Raw genomic sequence first — 20295 nt, 5'->3', positions numbered from 1 at the left:
TGAGTAGATGGTAATGCCTTTTGGTTTAACAAACGCTCATAGTACCTTTATGAGGTTGATGAATCATGTCTTGCATGCTTACATAGGGAAATTTTTTGTGGTCTAATTTGATGATATTCTTGTGTATAGTAAAGATTTAGAAGAGCATGTTGAGCATTTGAGACTTGTACTAACAACACTTAGGGCTGAACATTTATATGCTAATCTTAAGAAATGTGATTTTTGTACAAGCAAACTTGTCTTTCTTGGTTTTGTGGTAAGTTCACAGGGGATACAAGTGGATGAGGACAATGTAAGTGCTATTCGAGATTGGCCAACGCCTGCTAATGTTAGTCAAGTTCGAAGCTTTCATGGTCTTGCAACCTTCTATAGGAGGTTTGTAAAAGATTTTAGCACACTAGCGGCACCGATGACGGCAGTGATTAAGAAGAACGTTCCATTCCACTGGGGCGAGGAGCAAGAGAAGTCTTTTAATATTATTAAACAAAAATTAATTAATGCGCCTTTACTTGTTTTGCCTGATTTTTCTAATACTTTTGAAATTGAATGTGATGCTTCAGGTGTAGGTATTGGAGGTGTTTTGATGCAAGGAGGACGACCAGTGGCGTACTTTAGTGAGAAACTCAATGGAGCAGCACTGAACTATCCAACGTATGACAAGGAGTTGTACGCGCTTGTGAGGACTTTGGAGATGTGGCAACACTACTTGAGGCCTAAGGAGTTTGTGATCCATACCGATCATGAGTCTCTAAAGTACCTTAGGGGACAACAGAAACTGAACAAGCGGCATGCCAAGTGGGTGGCATTCATAGGAACATTTCCCTTCATAATCAAATACAAACAAGGTAAGGAAAATGTAGTGGCCGACGCACTATCACGGAGGTACGTACTAATTTCTACTTTGGATTCAAAAATCTTAGGATTTGAATATGTGAAAGAATTGTATGCGATGGATGAGGATTTTAAGGAAGTATTTGAAACATGTATGCATGGTCCACATGATAAATTTTATTTGCATAATGGGTTTTTATTTAGAGAAGATAGATTGTGCATTCGTAAGTCATCAATTCGTGAATTACTTGTGAGGGAGGCACATGGTGGTGGTTTGATGGGGCACTTTGGTGTGGCTAAAACTTTGAGTTGTTTGCATGAGCATTTTTATTGGCCACATATGAAACGTGATGTTGAACGTGTTTGTGAAAAATGCATTACTTGTAGACAAGCTAAGTCTAGAACACAACCACATGGATTGTATACCACTTCTTGTTCCTATTTAACCTTGGATTGATATTTCTATGGATTTTGTTTTAGGTTTGCCAAGGACTAAGAAGGGGAGAGATTCAATATTTGTTGTTGTTGATAGATTCTCTAAAATGGCACATTTTATTGCTTGTCATAAAACCGATGATGCATCCAACATTGCAGATTAGTTCTTTAAGGATGTCGTTAGGTTGCATGGTATGCCTAGGACTATTGTATCTGACCGTGATGTTAAATTTTTGAGTTACTTTTGGAAAACTTTGTGGGCTAAGCTTGGCACTAAACTGTTGTTTTCTACTACATGTCATCCTCAAATAGATAGACAAACTAAAGTTGTTAATAGAACTCTAGGAACACTTTTGCGTGCTATACTCAAAAAGAACTTGAAAAATTGGGAAGAATGTTTGTCATTTGTTGAGTTTGCTTATAACCGTAGCGTGCATTCTACTACGAATTATTCACCATTTGAGATTGTTTATGGTTTTAATCCTTTAACTCCTTTGGATTTAATGTCTTTGCCTGTGAGTGAAAGGTTGAACATAGATGGCAAGAAGAAAGCTGAATTCGTTAGAAGTTTGCATGAGAAGGGTCAAGAATAACATCGAGAAGAAGAATTTACAATATACGAAGCAAGCCAACAAGGGGAGGAAAAAGATGGTTTTTGAAAAGGGAGATTGGGTGTGGTTGCACTTAAGAAAGGAAAGATTTCCAGAAAAGCGACGTTCGAAACTCTTACCTAGGGGTGATGGACCATTTCAATTGCTTGAAAAGATCAACGACAATGCCTACAAATTAGACCTACCAGGTGAGTACAATGTCAGTTCTGCTTTTAATGTTAGTGATCTTTCGTTGTTTGATGTAGGAGATGATCAAGATTTGAGGACAAATCCTTTTCAAGAAGGGGAGAATGATGCAAACGTGGTTGATCAAGCACCAAAGAAAACATGGGATTCGTTGGAATTGCCCGAAGGACCTGTAACGAGGGGACGTAGCAAGAAGTTTAAAGAAGCACTTCAAGGACTCATGATGAACTACCAAGGAGGATCTACAAATTGGATGACTAAATTAGAAGAGGTTGGGAATCATGGGAATAATATTGGAGGTCTTTGGAATGTTATTCAAGTGCAATTGCCGAAGGTCCAGCGCACCCGCGCTAAAGCAGGGACCGCACCCGCGCTAAAGCAGGGACTGCACCCGCGGTCCATGATAATCAAATTTAAGAAAATTTCCCGAAGCTGCACCGCACCCGCGGTCAAAGCATTAGCGCACCCGCGGTCTGTTGCCGAAGCTACACCGCACCCGCGGTCTTTTGGCGCACTTCCGTGTCAAAGTTGCTAGTTATCTTATTTAAGCATTTTCACACAACTTTTCTTATTTTATTTTGAACAAGGATCCGATTAATCCCGAAAGAATTGAGTTAGAGCCCGGGTCTCCACAACAGGTGGGGTATCAGAGCAGTAGGTTCTGTAGACTGATATAGAATAGAATGAGTGGGGTAGATCGAGTCTTCTTCCTTTCTTTTGATGTGCTAGCATTATTTATTTCTTTCCTTATTACATGTTGTATTGTTATCTGAATTGATTTACAACATATACTTGTAAAGACTGAATCAGAACCGATTCTGGATCAGAGGTATATGATCAGAGGAGGGCTGAGACAGATTGTATAGATTGTATCCTAATCTGTTTGATAATCAGATATGCCGCCTAGAAGAATACCACAACCAGCTGCAGGTCAAGTGCTAGAACAAGGTAGTACGTCAGGTACTCAGATGGATGTTACTGCGACACCGATGGAGACTTTTTTGAAGAGATTTCAATCATTCCATCCACCTACCTTGAAGGGCACAGAAAATGCAGTGGATTGTGAAAGCTGGTTGGATGATATAGAGATGTTATTTGAATCACTTGCCTATACAGATGAACGTAGGGTGAAGCTGATTGGGCATCAATTGCAAGAACTGGCCAAGAGTTGGTGGCTAACGGCGAAACGAGCCTTAGAACATCGAGGTATTGATATTACTTGGAAAGTCTTTAAAGATGAATTTTATCAACGTTTCTTTCCAGTTTCATACAGAAAAGACAAAGGGGCAGAGTTCGCCAACTTGAGACAGGGCCAGTGGAACATAGAGGAGTATGTTGCCAAATTTTCGTCCTTGCTTCGATTTGCACCTCATGTAGCAGGGAATGATGAGGCAGTTGCCGATTAGTTCATAAATGGTTTGAATCCGGATATCTTTACCCTAGTGAACACGGGGCGACCCAACACTTTTTCTTAGGCGCTGAATCGAGCGAAGGGAGCAGAGGCTGGCTTGATTAGGCAGCGAGGAGCTTCCTATAGTGTTCAGGGTCAGAGACCGCCACCGTTCGCCACACAGTTTCCACCACCTCCTCCTCGATTTGATAGTGGAATCAGTAGTAGTTGGAAGAAAGATTCTTTGAAAGCTAAGGGTAAGCAGTTCAAGAGAGCAGGGAGCAGTTCATCGAGCTCCAGTGGGTCAAGACAGAGAGGTCCTGGCCAGAGTACAGATGTGATAGGTGTATATTGTACTACTTGTGTAGGCCGACATGCCACAGAGCAGTGTCAGGGAGTGATGGGCAGATGTAACATATGTAAGCAACAGGGACATTTCGCCAGAGTTTGTCCCCAGAGAGGTGCTCAGAGATTTCAGAGTGCAGGGTCATCAGCATCAGTGACTCAGCCTGAGAGGCAAGCTTCGTCTATCCATTCCTTCCAGCTCACGCCTACACAGTCTCAACCTAGAGCCAGAGGTGGCCAGACAGTGAGCCAACCTCCCAGACAACAGGCTAGGGTGTTTGCACTGACCGAGGAGCAAGCCCAGGATGCGCCAGACGATGTGATTGCAGGTAACTGTTTTCTTTGCGGTTATCCTGCATATGTATTGATAGATACAGGTGCATCACATACATTCATATCAGAACGTTTTGCATTGACACATGCATTGCCTGTAGAGTCATTGTCTACTGTAGTGTCTATTTCTTCTCCGTTGGGGAGTGGTCTGATATCTGTAACTTCAGTTAGACATTGTATACTATAGTTTGAAGGGCATGAGATCGATTTAGATTGTGTTGTACTTGGTTTATCTGATTTTGATTGTATTGTCGGGATTGACATGTTGACTAAGTACAGAGCCACCGTAGACTGTTTTCACAAGATTGTCAGATTCAGACCTGAAATGACAGAGGACTGGAAATTCTACGGTAAGGGTTCCAGATCTCGGATTCCCTTAGTATCTGCTTTGACTATGAGTAGATTGTTGCAACAAGGAGCAGAAGGGTTCCTTATTTATTCAGTAGATTTACTGAAATCGAGCCCGGCATTGGCAGATTTGCCAGTCGTACGGGAGTTTGCAGATGTATTTCCAGATGAGATCCCGGGGTTACCTCCAGCCCGAGAGGTAGATTTTAGCATTGATCTTATTCCAGGTACCGTTCCTATTTCGAGAGCCCCATATAGGATGGCGCCAATAGAATTGAAAGAATTGAAAGCACAACTAGAAGATCTTCTAGCCAAGGGATATATCAGACCCAGTGTATCTCCTTGGGGCGCACCAGTGTATCGACTACCGGCAACTGAACAAGGCGACGGTAAAGAACAAATATCCATTGCCTCGTATCGATGATTTATTTGATCAGTTGCAGGGATCCTCTGTTTATTCCAAGATCGATTTGAGATATAGATATCACCAGCTGCGAGTACGAGATATTGATATACCAAAGACAGCATTCCGAACCAGGTATGGACATTACGAATTTATTGTCATGCCTTTTGGTTTAACGAATGCTCCAGCGGTGTTCATGGGGTTGATGAACCGTGTCTTTCAGAGGTATTTAGATGAGTTTGTGATTGTTTTTATCGATGATATTTTGGTGTACTCCAAGAATATGACTGAGCATGCCAATCATTTGAGAATTGTGTTTCAAACACTAAGAAATAAAAGATTATATGCGAAACTGTCAAAGTGTGAGTTTTGGCTGAGACAGTTTGTCTTCTTGGGTCATATCATATCTGGAGATGGTATTTCTGTGGATCCGAGTAAAGTGGAAGCTGTGATCAGTTGGCCGAGACCGACTTCGGTGCCTGAGATACGCAGTTTCATGGGTCTAACAGGGTACTATAGATGATTCATCAAAGATTTCTCCAGTATTGCGAAGCCGATTACCCAGTTGACACAGAAAAATGCGCCGTTTGTGTGGTCTGAAGATTGTGAATCCAGCTTCCTAGAGTTGAAGAAGAGGCTGACCAGTGCACCTGTCTTGATGATTCCTTCAGGTACTGGCGATTTCGTTGTATATTGTGATGCATCTCACAGAGGGCTGGGATGTGTTCTTATGCAGCGGGGTCATTTGATCGCATATGCCTCTAGACAGCTGAAGCCACAGGAGATTCGGTACCCCGTTCATGATCTTGAATTGGCGGCTATCGTATTTGCCTTAAAGATTTGGCGTCATTATCTTTATGGTGAGAAATTTGAGATTTACTCTGACCATAAAAGCCTGAAGTATCTGTTTTCTCAGTCAGAGTTGAACATGAGGCAGCGTAGATGGCTTGATATACTGAAAGATTTTGATTGCGAGATCAAGTACTATCATGGAAACTCAAATGCAGCAGCGGACGCCTTGAGTCGAAAGGTATGTTCCTTATCCTTATCGACGATAGGTGTTTCGAATTTAGTTGAAGATTGTTGTTTGTCTGGTTTAGCATTTGACACAGATAGTAGACCATTAAAACTTGCCCCGATTCAAGTTGAGCCAGATTTGATTATGAAAATCAAAGAAGCTCAAAGAACAGATCAGAATATACAGCAGTCAATTCAGATGGTCATATCAGGACATCAGTCTGAATATCAGGTACATGATTTTGTCCTGTATGTGAATAACCGTATTGTAGTGCCAGATGTTTCAGAGTTGAAACAACAGATATTGTCAGCAGCGCACTGTAGTCGGTTCAGCATTCACCCTGGTGGCAGAAAGATGTACAACGACTTGAAGACACAGTTCTGGTGGAAACAGATGAAATCAGATATTGCCGAATATGTGTCTAAGTGCTTAAATTGCCAACAGGTGAAGGCCAAAAGAAAGAAGCCCGGAGGTTTACTTCAGAGTTTGTCTATTCCTGAATGGAAATGGGATCACATTTCCATGGATTTCGTGACGAAGTTACCTCGATCATCCCGGGGTTGTGATGCGATTTGGGTTGTGATAGACATATTAACCAAATCAGCGTGTTTTATTCCGTACAGAATGACGTACAGACATGATCAGATGGATGAGATATATGTTTGAGAGGTAGTCAGATTACATGGTGTGCCGAAGTCTATCGTATCAGATCGTGATCCACGATTCACTTCTCACTTTTGGCACAGTCTGCAGCAGGCTTTAGGTACAACATTGAACCTAAGCACTGCTTATCATCCCCAGACAGATGGACAGTCAGAGCGGACTATCCAGACTTTAGAGGATATGCTGAGAGCTGTAGTGCTAGACTTTGGCACTAATTGGCAAGATTCACTACCGTTGTGTGAATTCTCGTACAACAACAGCTATCAAACGAGCATACAGATGGCACTGTTTGAAGCATTGTATGGCAAGAAGTGCAGATCTCCGTTGTACTGGGATGATATATCCGAGGTACCAGAACTTGAGCCTGATATGATTCGAGAGATGACTGATAAGGTGAAGATAATCCAGAAGAGAATGAGAACAGCACAGGAAAGGCAAGCCAAATATGCCAATATCAGATTTGGCAAGCGTGGGAAATTGTTTCCTAGATACATCGGTCCATACGAGATTCTTGAAAAGATTGGCGATCGAGCCTATCGACTGGCTCTTCCTCCTTCTCTATCCTGGATACATGACGTTTTTCATGTATCGATGTTGCGTAAATATATGCCTGATGCTTCTCACGTCATTCGGCCTGACGAAGCTGAGCTGGATCAAACGTTGATTTAAATTGAAGAACCGATACAGATTCTTGATCGGAAAGAGAAACAACTCAGAACAAAGACTATTCCACTAGTGAAAATCCAGTGGAATCGTCATGGCACCGAGGAAGCGACTTGGGAGACAGAAGCAGATATGAGACAGAAATATCCCGAGTTATTCTCATGATGTGAGTATTTATTCAGTTTTTGGATTTTAATGCTGCTATTACTCGCTTTGATTAATTGATTTCAAGTTCGAGGACGAACTAATATCTAAGAGGGGGAAAAATGTAATGCCCTAGATGGTCATATTTAAAATGCAAAGATGAAATGTTGCTTGAAGGGAGACCGCCCCCGCGCCTAAAGAAGCACCGCACCCGCGGTGCATGGACAGAAAGATGGCCATTTTTACAGTAGGGTCACCGCACCCGCGGTCCAAAGAGAGTGCACCCGCGGTTGATGTCCAGTAGGGTAGGAAATTTTATTCGAAGCAAGACCGCACCCGCGGTCAAAGAGGGACCGCACCCGCGGTCGTCGAATTTCAGAAAATGAAAGGCATGCCGTGGGCACAGCGCACCCGCGGTGAAGAGTGACCGCACCCGCGGTGCTGCATGCGAGAAATCCACCTTTGTTCCTTGTTGTGACACATGGCATATATATATATAGATATTGGACTGATTTAGTCTTTCTCATTTTCAGAACTCAGAACCGAGAGCATCTTCAACAATTCCTCAAGTTGTCCAAATTTATAATTGTGATTGTGTGAGATTTATACATTAAAACTTGAATCTAAATATAGATTTGGATTCCTCTCTTTGAAGGCCACAAGGGAATGTACATATTGTTTCCTTTCAGCATGTTTTGAAGTTGAGTTGTATGATAAAATCAGATATGAGTTATATTATATGTTCTTATGATTATGGTGAGTATGGAAATACAATCGGATCGATTTTCGGATACCGTTTGAGATGGTGTCGATTTTCCAGCATGTATATTGAGTTAAGATAGTGAAGAGTTCAGTATGATACATTATATTTTAATGAGGAGTATGAGTTGATTGTGATTGATTATGATGTTATTGAGTGATCGGTATCGCAGGATTATGCCGTTGTACCGTCGATTTGTATTGAGATTGATTATCAATTCATATATGTGTTGAATTGAGTAGAAGTTTGATAGAATACACATTGATTATGCCATTTCAGATTTGTATTGGTAAATTTGGGAACAAGACTTCGACTACGACGACGATTATACTACGACGAAAGGTATAATTCATGTTTTGTTTGGGGAAGACACAACTCAAATGAGATTATTGTTTATCTTTTGATATGAATTTGATTTGTTTATAGATTTATATTAAAATCTCTTGATAGGATGCTGTCTTGTTTATAGATTTATATTCAAGCCTTTGAGATAGGAGAGTCATTGGCAGACTTGCCAAACTAGATGTTCGGTGGTATCGACGCTTCGGATCAGATTCACTCCGATTGTAGACATGACCGAAGTCTAGGAATAAGATGTACAGTTACCCCGATTGGGTGTGTAGGTGACAGACAATGACGTCTTATTCACACCGGGATCCCTAGAGTAGAGTCGAGTCGAGTCAAGACATGATTTGATTTGAATTGCATGTTTATATAGATTGGTTTCATAGACTATGGAGCCCATTATTATTGCTTTGATTCATGATTTATGATTATGTATCAGCATGTATACATGTTTTATACTGGGATTTGTTCTCACCGGAGTTTCCGGCTGTTGTTATGTATGTATGTGTGCATAACAACAGGTGGGGCAGGATCAGGGTCGCGACAAAGATGAGAGATGGACATAGCGTGGTGATCACGGGCGTAGCAGATGAACTAGTAGTTGTACTTTTGATATGTACTGTATTAAATTACTGGTTTGTAGAATATGAATAAAACAAGGCATGTATATTATGTTTGTTGTAATGAAATGAATATAGAATTATCTTGTGCTTGAGTTGTAAACATTTGATTTAATGTTAAAAGCAAAATTTTGACCCGTAATTTTGAACAAGGATCCGATTAAACCCGAAAAGAATTGAGTTAGATCCCGGGTCCCCACATTGGCAATATGGCCTGCAGTGCCACATCGATAACAAGTATGAGTACCAAATCTGCACTCTCCCCTATGATGCCTATTGCACTTGGGACCCAACGGTTTCTCTGGATCAAATGGGACTGTCGGTGCTTTAGAACTCGGCTCTATCTTGCCTTTCCCCTTGTAATTGCCTTGTCCTCTTTGGCTCAAACCTTGACCTCTTTGGGCAATGGCCTGCTGCCTCGCCTGTCTCTCCCTGGAAATGTCTTTCTCATCTTGCTCGGCCAACAATGCTTTAGCAACAATCTCTTTAAATGTCACCGCTTTGGACATATTGATGTCCCTTCTGATCTCTGCTCGTATCCTCTAATGAAATGAGCACCATTGTCTTTGTCATTGGAGGCAATGTATGGGGCAAACAGACAGCCCTCCTCGAACTTCAGAATGTACTCATCGACATTCATACCTCCTTGACGAAGCTCTAAAAATTCAGTCACCTTCCGAGCTCTAAGTGCATCTGGAAAGTACTTGTCATAGAAAAGATCAGTGAACTCTTGCCACTTCAATGCCGGAACATCCACACTAACCTTGGTAGCATTCCACCAAATGCGTGCAGCTTTGACTAACATGAATATTGCACAACCAATTCTGTCCTTGTCTTCATAGTTAAGATGAACAAATATCGCCTCAAGTGCTTTGATCCACTCTACGGCCATCAATGGATCAGTGCTTCCTGCAAACTCAGGTGGATCCATCCTCTTGAAAGCAGTAAATATCCCATCGGTTCCAACTGCTTGAGCCACTTGGCCTCTCCCTTGGCCTCTACCTTGACCTGTTCCTTGCATACAGAGCAACTGTTGGATCTGCTCACTGTGGACCTTGGGGAAGGTATAAATCATGATTCTTCTGTGATCTCTAGCACTATTTTAATTTCAGGCAGAGTAGCTACGACATTGATTGATACAGGTGCTACTCATTCTTTTATGTCTGAACTATTTTTGAGATCTTTGGGTTTAGTTCCTTCTATTCTTCCCCTCCAGTTTAATGTTGTATTACCTTCTGGAGATGTGTTGTGCCCAACGTCTATTGTGTATGCGTGTACTGTTCAAATTGATGAGCGAGTGGTCTATGCTGATTTGATTGTTATTCCGATGGTTGCATTTGATATTATACTTGGCATGGATTGGCTATCAACCTATCGTGCAGTGATTGATTGCGTTGCTAAGACGGCGTTCCGGACCAGGTATGGTCATTATGAATTTCTTGTTATGTCTTTCGGCCTTACTAATGCTCCTTCAGTCTTCATGGATCTTATGAACCGGGTGTTCAAGCCGTATTTGGATAGCTTTGTCATTGTTTTCATCGATGACATAATTATTTATTCCAAGACCAGAGAGTTTCATGCAGAGCACCTCAGATTTGTTCTTCAGTTGTTGAGAGAGAAGAGGTTGTATGCTAAGTTGAAGAAATGTGAGTTCTGGTTGGAGCAGATTTCTTTCTTAGGCCATGTTGTCTCGAAAGATGGTATAGCTGTTGATCCAGTGAAAATAGAGGCGATACAGAAGTGGCCTATCCCTACCACTGTATCAGAGGTACGCAGTTTTCTTGGTTTGACGGGTTATTATCGTCGTTTTATTGCAGACTTTTGTGCCATTAACCAATCTGACACGGAAGACTGTGAAGTTCGAGTGGTCCAATGAATGCCAAAGTGGATTTCAAGAGTTGAAAGATAAGTTGACGACAACTCTGATACTTGCATTGCCCAGTGGTTCAGAGGACTTTTTTGTTTATACCGATACGTCGAAGAAGGGTCCCGGTGCAGTGCTGATGCAACGTGGAAAGGTTATAGCCTATGATTCTCGTCAATTGAAAGACTATGAGAAAATTATCCTACGCATGATCTGGAACTGGCAGCTGTGGTTTTCGCCTTGAAAATCTAGAGACATTACTTATATGGCGAAAAGTGTGAAATTTTCACGGACCACAAGAGTTTAAAGTATTTGTTTTCTCAGAAAGAACTCAATATGCGTCAGAGACGGTGGTTAGAGCTTGTCAAAGACTATGATGTGACGATTAGTTATCACCCAAGGAAAGCGAATGTTGTAGCAGATGCATTGAGCCGTAAGTCGAGTTCTTCTTTGAGTGCTATGATTCAGAAGCCGTTGTTGTTAGACTTGCAAAGAGAGGAGATAGCTTTGGTAGTGCCGGGAACCAATGCTTGCTTTCCAGCGTTGGTCATTCGGGCTACGTTGACGGACAGGATCCGTAGAGAGCAGGCCAATGATTTACAGTTGATAGAGATGAGAGTCAGAGCAGAAGAGACAAGTAATTTAGAGTTTGAGATGAATAGAGATGGTTTGGTGACATTTAGAGGCCGTATATGTATTCCTGCTGGTGATGATATTCGGCGAGACGTCTTGACAGAGGCACATACCGCGCCATACTCGATACATCCAGGTAGCACCAAGATGTATCAAGATCTTCGTAGACTCTATTGGTGGCCAGGTATGAAGAAGGATATTGCCATGTTTATTTCTCAGTGCCTAACTTGTCAGCAGGTGAAAATCAAACATCAGAGACCTGCTGGGACATTGCAATCATTGCCGATTCCTCAATGGAAATGGGAGCACATTACGATGGATTTCGGGGTTGGTCTTCCCAGAATGCAGAAAGGCTATAACTCTATTTGGGTTATTGTTGATCGGTTGACCAAGTCAGCGCATTTTCTTCCATTCAAGACGACGTATTCCATGAACAGTATGTCGAAGAGTACATAGCAGAGATTGTTAGACTTCATGGTGTTCCTGTGTCGATTGTGTCTGATCGTTGCCCTAGATTTACTTCAGAGTTTTGGAAGAGTTTGCACAGAGCTATGGGTTCACGGTTAGCATTCAGTACAGCATATCACCCCCAGAGCGACGGTCAATCAGAGAGAGTTATTCAGATTTTAGAGGATATGCTCAGAGCTTGTACTATCGACTATCCTGGTAGCTGGGATTCCCAATTGCCTCTTGTTGAGTTCACGTACAATAATAGCTACCAAGCGACGATTGGCATGGCACCGTATGAAGCACTTTAAGACAGAAAGTGTAGATCTCCCTTGTATTGGGACGAGATTGGCGAGAGGAAGATGTTGGGTCCAGAGTTGGTCCAACAGACAGCCGATGTTGTTGCTGTTATCCAAGAGAGGATGAAGACAGCACAGTCGAGACAAAAGAGCTATGCTGATGTACGTCGTTGGCCGTTGCAGTTTAAGGTTGGTGATCATGTGTTGATGTGAATCTTTGTACGACGAATAGCAAACACCATTAAAATCGAATCGCGCCCTCAATTCAATAACGAACAAAGAATCGTTGTTGTCCCGATCTTTTGAATCAAGTGTGTGTGTTGTGATTTTCACCTCTAAACTATGAAAAGTCTAGCAACAAATAATCACGAGATAAACAACCGAGATTATAACGAACCTTCGAAAAACAAGTCGACGACAATCCGCACAAGCACGATCGACAAACGCCACAAAGTTAAAAACTTTGATAAGTTTGATTTTTGTTTGACAAAGCAAAAGCTTTAATTGTTTGGGAAAAAACTCAAAACAATGATAAAATATCAATAATAATCTGAATAATGTTTTTTAAAAGTTTACATGGTATTCTAGCTTATATATAGGAAACAAAACCCTAAATATAGAAAATTGCATAATTAAAGATAACAAATCAATAATTAATTTAGAGTTTAATTAAACTAAGGAAACTAGAATTCTCCTCGCAGCAGTCGCGCCCGGGCGGTAGGATATTACCGCTCGAGCGTCAGGTCTTCTGGCTTGTTCCCGCTCGGGCGGTAGAATTTGACCGCTCGAGCGCCTAGGGTTCTGGAAATTTTGCTTCCTCCAATTCATCCTCTACTTGATTGTGATGCAGCCCGAACCCCTCGAGCCTTGTTTCCAACCCTTCATTGGTTGGATGAAGGGCAACATTCAACATCTTCAAGCGTCCTCTCGGGATTGGTTCTTGGAACGCATAGTAGCTGGCTAGATTCATATCACACTCCCTTTCTTTAAAAAGATTTGTCCTCAAATCTTGTTTGTACGAGCGAATAACAAACACGAATAAAATCGAATCGCGCCCTCAATTCAATAACGAACAAAGAATCGTTGTGTTGTCCCGATCTTTTTGAACAAGTAAGTGTGTAATATTCACCTCTAAATCACGAAGAATTTAGCAACAAATATTAACGAAGGATAAACAATCGAAATTCAAGCGAACCTTCAAAGAACTCGTCTTTGACAATCCGAATGAAGAACAATCGACAAATGCCACAAAGTATTAAACTTTGATAAGTTTGATTTGAGAAACACACAAATGTGTATACAAAGCCACGCTTTGAAAAAGTTGAGAGAAAACTCAAAACTATGATTAAAACTCAATGAATAATGTATTGTACAATGATAAATTCGTCCATATATTCATCCCAAAATCAAAAGATAACAAAAAGATAACTAGGTAACAAAATCTACACCAAATCTTCGCAAATATAGTAGGACACGCACCCCGTGTAGGCCTCCGGGTAAGGGTCCGTGTACACTCGGGAAAATACTCTCCAGAAAAAAATGGACACGGGCCCCGTGTAGGGGTCCGGAGCGGGGTCCGTGTAGGCTCGAGAATTCTTCATCCTCGGCTGTAATGGGCACGGACCCCGTGTACAGGTCCGTGTAGACTCGGCCGTGTTTTAATGGTATTCGTTTGGCCTTCAAGCTCACTCCCATGCCTCACGACTCCTTCAACCTTGCTTGCAAGCTCTTCTTGATCGCCCATGAGTCCATGCAATGCATCCTTGAATCTTTTTCCAACCATTAGCATGTCATGCCCGGTCAGATTCATATCATACTCCCCTTCTTCAAAAAGATTTGTTCTCAAATCTTGCCCACCTACGCAAAAGTGAAGCAAGTTAGTAATAAGAAAGATTAAATTATCGACATGCTTACCTTTAAACTTAAGTTTGTAGGTGCTATTGTTAGCTTGCTCCCTCAGCACTGGAAACTCCAACATCACCGTTGTCTTTCCTATAAACTCATACATTGCTCCATACGATAAATGAATAACGATACAAAATGACACTAATAAAATCTCATTAAGCATCACGAAAATTAAGTTCCTCCCCTTCTTAGACCTAGTTAACGCACAAATGAAATCCATACACGTGTACGACCATAGCTCACTAGGAATAAGACGTAGTTCATGCATGATAAATGAATCTAGCCGAAATGTCAATCTCTTATATGCAATGCATGTTCCACCATCCCACTCAACATACCTCTTCATATGTAACCAACACATATAATCATGCATTTTATCAAAGATAAAAACACCACTATATGCACCACCAGTAAGTAAGTCATGCAATGAATATATAATGAAGAATTTATTCTCCTTAAAGTTGTACTCATTATGAACATAAAAATTCTGATATTCATTCATGCTCTTTCCAACGCCATCATCAGACAAATATGAATCATGCAAATAGAACACACTTAATGTACTATCCATGTAATAATTTAGCACATCACAAAGATTTGAACAAAATGCATACAATTCATTGTCATAACAAAAACTCATCAATTTGACAACTCTTGAAAAATCACAATGACTAACATTTAAATTTGATCTATTCAATATGTCATCATTCTCAAATCTATGACACCTAGGCAACAAGGTTAAATCACAATTATACCTCATAAATATCACATTTTCAACCCATTCTCCCAATTCATGAAAACAAAGCGACAATGAATTAAGGTAAGGAAGTAAATCATACCTCATGGTTGTTGCGTTGGCAACTAACCTTATCTCACCTTGATTGCACCCAACGTGATGCGAATCCTCGTACGAATGAAAGGCAAGCACGAATATATATATCGCACCCTCAATTCAATAACAAACAAGGAACGATTATGTTGTCCCGATCTTTTGAAACATGTAACGATTTTGTGATATTCACCTCTAAGCGATTATAACTTAGCAACAAATATCAACGATAAAACAATTGAATTTCAAACGAACCTTCAAAGAACTTGTTTTGACAATCCGTGTGAAGAACAATCGACAAACGCCATAAAGATGCAATTTTTGATAAGTTTGATTTTGATAAACACAAAGCACAAGCCTTGCAAATTGAGAGAAATCTCCAATAATTTGATATCAATCTTCAATGATTTCGTTCATCCCCCTTACAATACATTATATAAACAAATTACGGGTCAAAATTTTGCTTTTAACATTAAATCAAATGTTTACAACTCAAGCACAAGATAATTCTATATTCATTTTATTACATCAAACATAATATACATGCCTCGTTTTATTCATATTCTACAAACCAGTAATTAAATACAGTACATATCAAAAGTACAACTACTAGTTCATCTGCTACGCCCGTGATCACCACGCTATGTCCATCTCTCATCTCTGTCGCGACCCTGATCCTGCCCCACCTGTTGTTATGCACACATACAGACATAACAACAGCCGGAAACTCAGGTGAGAACAAATCCCAGTATAAAACATGTATACATGCTGATACACAATCATAAATCATGAGTCAAAGCAATAATAATGGGCTCCATAGTCTATGAAACCAATCTATATAAACATGCAATTCAAATCAAATCATGTCTTGACTCGAATCGACTATACTCTAGGGATCCCGGTGTGAATAAGATGTCACTGTCTGTCACCTACCCTCCCAATCGGGGTAACTGTACGTCTTATTCCTAGACTTCGGTCATGTCTGTATCGAATATCTACAATCGGAGTAAATCTGATCCGAAGCGTCGATACCACCGAACATCTAGTTTGGCAAGTTTGCCAATGAATCTCCTATCTCAAAGGCTTGAATATAAATATATAAACAAGACAGCATCCTATCAAGAGATTTGAATATAAATCTATAAACAAATCAAATTCATATCAAAAGATAAACAATAATTCTAGTATGTGATTTGGTTGGGAAACTCAAATTGAATCTCATTTGAGTTGTGTCTTCCCCAAACAAAACATGAATTATACCTTTCGTCGTAGTATAATCGTCGTCGTAGTCGAAGTCTTGTTCCCAAATTTACCAATACAAATCTGAAATGGCATAATCAATGTGTATTCTATCAAACTTCTACTCAATTCAACACATATATGAATTGATAATCAATCTCAATACAAATCGACGGTACAACGGCATAATCCTGCGATACCGATCACTCAATAACATCATAATCAATCACAATCAACTCATACTCCTCATTAAAATATAATGTATCATACTGAACTCTTCACTATCTTAACTCAATAGACATGCTGGAAAATCGACACCATCTCAAACGGTATCCGAAAATCGATCCGATTTTATTTCCATACTCACCATAATCATAAGAACATATAATATAACTCATATCTGATTTTCTCATACAACTCAACTTCAAAACATGCTGAAAGGAAACAATACGTACATTCCCTTGTAGCCTTCAAAGAGAGGAATTCAAATCTATATTTAGATTCAAGTTTTAATGTATAAATCTCACACAATCACAATTATAAATTTGGACAACTTGAGGAATTGTTGAAGATGCTCTCGGTTCTGAGTTCTGAAAATGAGAAAGACTAAATCAGTCCAATATCTATATATATATATATTCCATGTGTCACAACAAGGAACAAAGGTGGATTTCTCGCATGCAGAACCGCGGGTGCGGTCACTCTTCACCACGGGTGCGCTGTGCCCACGGCATGCCTTTCATTTTTTGAAATTCGACGACCGCGGGTGCGGTCCTTCCTTGACCGCGGGTGCGTTCTTGCTTCGAATAAAATTTCCTACCCTACTGGACATCAACCGCGGGTGCACTCTCTCTGGACCGCGGGTGCGGTGACCCTACTGTAAAAATGGCCATCTTTCTGTCCATGCACCGCGGGTGCGGTGCTTCTCTAGGCGCGGGGGCGGTCTCCCTTCAAGCAACATTTCATCTTTGCATTTTAAATATGACCATCTAGGGCATTACAGCCAAGGACTGTCCGAGAGGCTCGAGTAAAGAGAAGGTACAGGGTCGCATCTTTACCATGACGAAGGAAGATAATGGAGATAAGGAAGGTATGCTCGCCAGTGCAGGTACTTCGCTGGTCCTTCCTTTTATTTCGTGTCTTGAGGATAAGAAGTTGTTGTTTAGAGGTTGTGATGGGTTTTTGGCTTCGATTGTTGATATGGATAGAATGGTTAAGTTGAATATTGATGATATTGATACGGTGAGAGAGTTCCCTGATGTATTTGAGGATGATGTTCCGAGTTTACCGCAGGACAGATATGTAGAGTTTGTGACTGATATAGTTCCGGGTACGGTTCCTATTTCTAAGGCTCCGTATAGAATGGCCCCAACAGAGATGAAAGAGTTGAAGACGCAGTTGCAGGATCTTTTGGATAAAGGCTTTATTCGGCCGAGTTCTTTGCCTTGGGGAGCTCCGGTTCTTTTTGTTAAAAAGAAAGTGTAACGCCCCGAGAATTTAAAGGTCCACGCGAACCACATGCGCAAATTATTAAATTGATTGTGTATATTAATTAAATGTTTTAATTGCATTAATTAATAAGTTGTGCATATTTGCATGTTTAAAATATATTTTCTACATTGTTGCATTAAAATTGTATTTTTAAATGTTATTCGAGTTGCGATCGAGGAACGGAGATCGAGGGCTGAAAAATTAGAAATTGTTTTTATTAAATAATTGTTTTTAATTATTCAAAATATGGTTGATGTTTTCTTTAGTATTTTTTAAAACATAGGGTTTTGAGGTGATTTTATACGCCGGGACGTAAATTTTATCGGTGTTGGTTTTTCAACTAAAATACGAACTTTTTGGCAACCCGGCTAATAAATTCACATATTTAATTAAAGAAAAACTTTGTTAATATTTTAATTATGTCCTAATTTAAACTAATGTGCTTAAATTTCAAGGCTTAATAGGCCTAACGCCTAGTTAGTGGTTAATTAGAGTATATATATATTAAAAAATCCCAAAACCCTATTATACTCCATCAAACAATCGGCCACACACTATTTTAATTCCGAAAAACTCTCCCCACCCCACCCTACATACACACGGCACACACACTATCAAGCTAGAAGAAGTTTTCGAAGGTTGAAGCCAAAGAACAAGCCAAAGTCGTCTCCCGTTCTTCGTCGTCAACGGATTTTCGAGCGTATAAAATGCAAAGGCACGCCTTAATCTTCCTTTTCTCATCCATCATATCATAATATTGTTTAAATTATGTGTGCATGAAAAGCTTGAAGTTATTTTCGCAATATTGCATAACCATGGGTAAAAGTCATGATTTAAAGTTTCAAAAGCATGTTTTTATGATACTAAGGGGCTGCCATGATGTCTAGGTATGGTTAAGTAAGGTTTATACATGTCTTAAGGTCAAACACACGCACCACACATGCTGTTAAATAAAGGAAACAAGCTGGTGCAAGAACGTGACAGCAGCCTCGTAAGGGGAGAGGGGCTCGGCCTGAGGGGCTTCGGGCTGGGATAGTGTGTCTCACTAAGGTCCTTGGTGGGTGCACAACAGGCTGGTTCTAGGGCTGGGTCGGTGGCTAGGGACCTGGGCACAAAATCGTAGAGTCCATGCTTGTTGGGAGTCCTCGGCCAAGCCTGTTGCTGGTGTTGGGCTTCGGTTTTAGGCTAGGGTGCTGGTTCATAAGGTCATGTCAAGTTAGAAGGAGTCTCTAAGGTCCTAAGCAAGTGCACATGGGTTGGGTTCAAGGGTGGGGCGTTGGCTGGAGCCACAAGCGCCATAACGTAGAGTCCTTCCTAGGTGAATTTCTCGGCCAAGCTTAAGGCATTATAGGGGCTGCACGCTTTTGCAGTTTAGGTAGGTTTCTGAGTGGTCTAAGGGTTCCAGAGGGTTAGTTTAGGATGTTGGACAGGTTTTGGCTCGACTTAGTTTGGGGGTAACTCGTGAAAATCAAAAGTTGGCTCGGGGTCGAAGTTTACGTGTCAAATAGGGTTTTTAAATAAGAAAATAATGGAAAACGGATCACGGGGGTTGAGTCGTGGTCCATAAGGGCTGAAATAATATAAAAAGACTAAATTTAGACTTTAGGAATTTTATATTAAAGTTTGGGATTTTTCGGGATTAAAACACCGTCAAAACAATTAATTAAAAGATAAATGAAAAAATCTAATATTTAAGCTAAATAAAATTATAGAAAAATTAATGTAAGCTTAAATAATTATTTGGGACATGTTAGAGTCATGAAATCAAGAAAACGTCAAGAAACGTAAAATGTCAAGTCCAGGGGTAAAACGGTCTTTTTACACCTAGAAATTAGTAAACGTCATGGCAGTGCCCTAAATGCTATTTTTATGGAATTATGATTATTTTTAAATGTTTATGAAATGTTCATGATTAAATTATGATTTTTAATGTTTAAGGGATTTTATGATTTAAGGAAGACATTTAAAAGACATGTTGCATGCTTGGTTTCAAAAACAAAATGTAAGGTTATTCATGATTTTTATAAAGTGATGAGAATGTAAATGTTGAAGGAAGTGAAGTGATTGTGACTAATTCGTTAATGTTGGCGACGTCGTGAGGGTTATGGTCCCAGTGGGAGCCCAACGATCGTGTTTCCATCATTACGAATATGTGGTAACGGTTATGTGGTAACGGTTTTGTGGTAACGGAATAATGGGAATATCGTGAGGGGAAAAGGCCCCAGTGGGATCCCATTTATGGGAAAAGGTCCTAGAGGGAGCCCCGACGATCGTATTTCTATTCGAATAATGATAGGCCAGGGCCCAGTTGACCGGTGAGAGTGTTGCTGGTGTCCCCCGACGTCCAGTATTGTGGTTATATATAGATGGATCCATCGACCTTCATGTAATGATCAGGAAAGTCACAATTAACGATCTGAATTCAACAAAGGAAAAAGAAAAGGAAAATGAAAAATGTTTATGATCATGAAAAATGTTTTATGTCATGTCATG

The 20295-nt window shown here is 40.5% G+C and overlaps 1 pseudogene; it reads left to right on the top strand.

Moving 5' to 3' along the window:
• LOC142556921 (uncharacterized) overlaps window positions 1-20295 on the top strand; it is a 36164-nt pseudogene that overhangs the window by 2114 nt on the left and 13755 nt on the right.

Source organism: Primulina tabacum, chromosome 9 (assembly GCF_025594145.1).
Source record: "Primulina tabacum isolate GXHZ01 chromosome 9, ASM2559414v2, whole genome shotgun sequence".
Taxonomy (NCBI): domain Eukaryota; kingdom Viridiplantae; phylum Streptophyta; class Magnoliopsida; order Lamiales; family Gesneriaceae; genus Primulina; species Primulina tabacum.
The sequence above is the reverse complement of the archived record's forward strand: the minus strand, read 5'-3'. Positions and strand labels throughout refer to the sequence as shown.